The 5,869-nt window shown below is 45.8% G+C and overlaps 1 pseudogene; it reads left to right on the plus strand.

Annotated features, from left to right (window-relative positions):
* The first annotated feature begins 440 nt into the window (after positions 1 to 440).
* Positions 441 to 5,869, plus strand: part of LOC102867708 — a 17,237-nt pseudogene continuing 11,808 nt past the window's right edge.

Here is a 5,869-nt window from a genome sequence, read left to right on the forward strand (position 1 = left end):
AAAGAATTCTTATAAGCAGTGACAGTGACAGTGACATTGTAGGTGTTGGGCTCTGGCACAGGCACGCCATGGAGCTTTTTGTATATGTGAAGTACAGTACAGTAAAGCATTGCATCTTGGCAGTCACAGAGCTCACATATGGGAACATTACTTCTATTGGTGGCACTCTGTGTTGATGGCATAGTTAGAGACATGTGCCCCTTCTCTGGGATGAAATTTAAAGAATACTGAGTCACTGGTGAAGAAAGAGCTGCCTCTGTTGATGCTGGATGCTGAGTCATGGTAACCTCTGGATTCACAAGTTGAACTGTCACTTTGGAGAAGATGCAGTCTCCTGTGGGGTTGTAGAAGGCTTAGTCTATGATGCCATAGTTTTGGTAAACACTAGATAAAAAGCCTTAAGTGTGTCGGCCTTTGGAAGAGGTGTGATTTTCTGCAGAATGGTGGAATGTTCAGTTTTTGAAGTGAAGTGTGGAGCTGTGATAAGCGCCAGGTCTGCGATATCTGGTAAGTTTGAATTCTGAGCTTGCTCATGACCTATAGAAAGAACTGTCACCTCATTATATAGTGGAGATTGAGTTACAGCCTCCTCAGGTGGGTCTAGACATTGAGTTCGTGGCTCTTACTGGGTTGAGGAAGACTCACCTTTAATTTTAGGTTCTAAAGATAGTAAGCTCCAAGTTTGAAGGCTGAATAGTGGCACTGAATTCAGCACGGCTGAATGCTAAAATTTATCTTAACTTGGAGGTAGAACTGATGCTGGCTGTTGGGTTGTCGAAGATTCCACCATGTTGGAAGGCTCCTGAGGACATGTTGGAAACTGGGCTACACCGCCCTTAGGAGGCTCTGGAGTCTGAGCTGGAGTCTCCTGGTTTATTGCGATTTATCCAGTCTCTGTAGTTATTTCTGTAGAAACGGTGATCTCTAAGTCCGAAGGGTAAAATGTGACATGATTTATAGGACGACCTGTGCTTTTCTACAGGGCTGTCGACTATACAACATTGGTAGTGCAGTCTGGAGTTATGGTAAGCTCCAGATTTTTATGTTTAATTGTGACCAGGCAGGTTTGAATGCTGAACTTGAACCTGCTCTGATGGTGGAGTTGGCGTCTCGTGGTTAACTTGAGGTTTGACCTAAACTTTTAAAAAAGACCCTAGAGATTGAGTTGAGATGCCTTGTATTGCAGGATATGGTTCAGTCTCCATACTGGATTTTGGAGGTACAGTAATTTCCACATCAACTGCCTGAACAGTGACCTTAGTGATATTTGGCTGCTGACTCTGGGCTTGGTCTATATATAGAGGTGTCACCTCAGGGTACTTTGTAGGATGTGTGGTTTTCTGCTGGACTGTAGAATGTTCAGTCAGTATAGTAGGTCCTACCATTATGATAAGATCTGGGTTCAAACGTTTAGCTGTAACACTGTTCCAGTTTGGTTAATTATCTTGAAACTGGTCTAGGTTTGGATTGGTCACCTCAGCAAAATGTGCAGAAGATAGTGTAGGCATTTGTGGGGCTGCAGAATTAGTCAAACTCTAGGCCCAAAGGTTGAGCTGCGACAATAGGGATATTTACATGTTGAGCCTGATATTGACCTCTTGGTGAAGCTATTGCTTCATGAAGCACTGGAGCCTGAGCTACATCCCCTTAGGAGGTTCCAGGAGTTGGACTGGGGCTGCCTGCTGGGTTGTCAGAGATTCCATCACATTGAGAGGCTCTGAAGGTGGTGCTAGAGCTCCCTGCTGGGTTCAAGATTCTTCCTTATGTGGGAGGGCTCATCCAGTTGTCAAGGGGTCCCCTGATGTACTGATAAAGGAGTCTGAGGTAGGACGTCTGGACATGGTGGAGAAGACTGTTAACTTTAAGGGGTTTTATAGAGATGGGGCAGAGGCTATCTGCTGGACTGGAGATGTCTGCACATTCTCAGAGGGCTCTGGAGGTAGAGGTGTGGCCATCTCTTGAACTGGTGAAGGCTCTATCTCCTTTGGAGGCACTGAAGGTGCAGGTAGGACCTCCAGCTTCTGTGAAGACGGATGAATATATTCACAGGGCCTTCCTGACTTGGAACATGAGCTTCCTGCTGGACTATTAAAAAGTGAACTTCCAGTTCAAGAGGCTGTGGTGGGACTTCTTATTGAGTGGGAGAAAGGTGTATCTGAATAGGGGCCTCAAAAGCCTGAATTGGGCTCCTCTACTGAGGTAAGAAGATTCAGCCTCCTTGGGGACCTGGGGATTCTGAAGTGTACTTCTTGCTGAGTTGAATAAGGTTCTGCATTTAGAGGGATGTCAGGAAACTAAATTGGGATGACTCCCTGTTGAACTGGGAAAAGTTCGATTACTTTTGTAGCCTCTAGAGGATGGTCAAAGTTAAATTTCTGGATAGGGTTTTCAGGTTGAGTTGGGATAGCTTGCTGATTTGGAGAAAATTCTATCAGCAGAGGGGGCTCAGGAGCCTGAATTGGGCTCCCCTGCTGAGGTAGAGAAGGTTCCATATCCTGGGGTGCCTGTGGATTCTGAACTGGTACTTCTTGCTCTGCTGGAGAAGGTTCTGCCTGCGAAGGAGGTTCAGCAGACTGAATTGGGAGATGCTGCTGAGCTGGAGAAGGTTCAGTCTCCTGAGGGGACTCTGGAGGCTGAGATGGGGTCTCTACCTGATATGGAAAAGGTTCTACATACCCTGAGGACTCAGAGACAAAATTGGGCCTCCTTGCTGGAGTAGAGAAGGTTCAGTCTCTTGGGAGGAGGAGGGGCTGTGGATTCTGAAATTGGACCTCCTGCTGATTTAGAGGTTCTGTCTGTCCAGAGAGTTTAGGTGACTGAATTGAGGACTCCAGCTGAGCTGGAGAAGGTTCAACATCTGGGGGATGTTGTGTCCTTTGAAGTGGGACCTCTTGTTGTGTTGGGGAAGGTTCTACCTGGGCAAGGGGGATCAAAAACGGAATAATGTCATGATACCCTGTTGCTTGTGAAGTTATTGCCTATTTAGGGAGATTTGGAGGTTGAACCAGATTCTCTTGTAGGACATGAGAGACATCCTCATGAAGCTCTGGAGGATGAATTTTGTCCTCCAGCTGTGTTGGAAGATGTTCACACTCCTTAATGGGATCTGAAAGCTGTGTTGGGTCATTCATTTGCACTGAATTTTCATTGACACTTGGAACTCAAGCCAGGGAGTAGAAGTTCCCCCTTCCTTATTATACTCTCTAAGCTGTGGCACAGATGCTTCCATACAGAAGATTGAGAATCTTCAGGAGAATCTGGGTCTAGAGGTTGAAGTGGATTGTCCTGCAGGAATGAATAAGATGTGACCATCTTAGGTGGATCTGGAGTCTGAGCCAGGCTTTACTCCTCAGCTGGAATAGATTTAATCTCTTTAGAGGATTCTGGAGGCTGCACTGAGGTGTCTTGCTGTGTTGAAGTATGCCAAGTCACAGGTTTAACTGATATTTTTCACAAGATGAAATGAACTTGAGGATGGCCTCAAGGTTGAGTTTTCACTCCATCATGCAATGAAGGTAGGGTTAAAACCACATTTGGTAAATCTGGGTGATGTACCAGAACCTCTGGGTGGAATGGAGATGCTTCATTGTCCTCAGGAGCTCTGACAATTTACTCATGTCTTCCTGCTGGGTTGGAGGCTTCACCTCCTCAGAGATCTCTGGAGGGTGAGCTGGGGCCTTATGTTGAGTTGAACCTTTGTAGTGTGTTCTGAATTTAGGATAAGTTACATATCAGCAGGTTTAACTGTGACAGTGGCCAAATTTGAAGGATGCAATTGATTCTTCTCAGGAGAGGGCACCTCATGATTTGTGGTGGTTTGAGTTGTAACCACTGTAGGAGGCACTAGATGTTGAACAGGAGCCTCCTGCTGGTCTACAGAAGGCTACATCTCTCAGGGAGCTTTGCACCTCCCAAGTGTACTGGGGAAGGTCCAGCTTCTTCAATGGGCTTTGTAGCCAGAGGCGAGGGTGGGGGGAGGGCACCTGCTGGCTTGTAGTAGGTTTAACCTGTGAGGAGGCCTGGGAGGCAATTTTGGGGTTTCTGGTTGCACTGATGAATCTGTCCCCTTAGGGAGCTCTAGGGGGAAACCTGGAGCCTCTTCCTGGACTGAAGGGCCTCCAGCCTCCCTCAGGGTGCTCTGAAGCAGCTGTTGTACATTCTTGCTGGAATGGAGTGGGTTCAGCTTCCTCAAAGGACTTTAGAGGTTGTGCTGCAGCTCTGCGCTGGACTGGAGAGGGTTCTCCTCACCCTCAACCTCTGATTCAACAAAGGAAAGGTGAAGAGGGACCAGGATCACTCTTAACCATCACAGCCCCTGAGCCTTTACCAGAAACTGCTGTAGCCTTTGCCATCATCACATTGGCTCCACGCTGAGCCTTGCCTCTGGCCCAGAGACCCAATGGTCCAGCCAAACGACCTTGGGGGCTGAGCAGCTGTTGTGGGGCAGGAGCAGCCATTAGTGTGGACATTCTGGGGCAGAAATTGCCATTAGGGGCGATGCTGTCTGCTCCTTTCCTCTGAAACATAAGTGTTGTCTGGAGGGTCCATATCCAAGGATTGGATTAATCGCACAGAAGGAGATTGTTCATCCTTCTCCAGCAGAGCAGCTGTCAGATTCGAACCATATGCCTTTGGGATTGCAGCACAGATTCTTACCACTAGGCCACCAGACAACCACTTATTTGATTTCCATCACTATTTGTTTGCCTTTTCCAGAATTTCTCAGCAATGAAATCTATTGTATGTAGGCTTTTCCTTTTAGCTCCTTTCACTCAGCATAATCCTTTTCAGATGTGTGTATGTAGCTATGGCTTCCAATATCTCATTCATTTCAATTGTTGTGTAGTGTTCCGGTTGCTTAGGGAGCGCTGGTGGCTTAGATGTAAGGACTTGGGCTGCCAACCTAAAGGCACATGCTTCTACTTTGCTAAATTACCCTTTTACTATTAGTTTCATTCTCTTTGTTTCCCTTTCCAGGATATTACCTAGGCATCTGGCCTGCTGCCTTTGTCAGTTTAAACCACCATTGACATTGTGTGTAAAACAGTCAAGATGCACTTCAACAGTGAATGTCTGCAAAACATCCCGTACTGCACTGAGGTTCTACTGATTCACAATAAAATTTTAACCCAAGAAAGTATTTCTTTTTATTCACTGATTTTATTCAGAGTTTCACTGGAACTAGTTCTGAGAACTGCTTGGAGTCTCAGTTTGGCAAGTCAACCAATTCTGTAATGAATCCAGTGTAAGGGGGTCCAGACTCATTATACTGATCTGGACACCCAGAGGGAAAGATGTGGATTAAAGAAAACAAAGAGAGGCTACCAGCTGATGGTGGATAGCAAAGTCAATTATTAAACTCCTGTCTTATATTCTTTTTGCAGAAAAACAACTCAGCCTCAAGGCCGACAATACATTTGTTCTGAATTATGAGCCACTTGCCAGCAAGGCTTCCAATTAGCAAGCAAGGCTATCAGAACAGAGTTTTTAGGGAGGGACATACCATTCTGCACATCCCTGCTTGGCCTTGGGGTTCAAGGAATGGTTGAACTTGTTTTTGCTCCCCTTCAAACATCTGCACATTTGAACCTGGCATAAAATGGCTACTTGCATAAAATGGCTGCAGTATGGCTTACTACACTGGGGTATAAAGGACAAGAGAGAAAAAAATTAGAGGATACAAGAAATAACGTAGAGTATGTACCACACTCTCTGCTTGAGCTCTGCCCCTAATTGAAAACTTACTTGTGTAATATAGTTTGTAAACTGAGTTTACATGTACCGTATTAGGTTCCAAGAGAACTCCATGTTAGGACAGCTACAGATTGCTTTGTTGTTGTTGTTGTTGTTATGTGCCGTCGAGTCGTTT

Source organism: Elephantulus edwardii, unplaced genomic scaffold (assembly GCF_000299155.1).
Source record: "Elephantulus edwardii isolate Elephantulus edwardi_28Jun2011 unplaced genomic scaffold, EleEdw1.0 scaffold00471, whole genome shotgun sequence".
Lineage (NCBI taxonomy): Eukaryota > Metazoa > Chordata > Mammalia > Macroscelidea > Macroscelididae > Elephantulus > Elephantulus edwardii.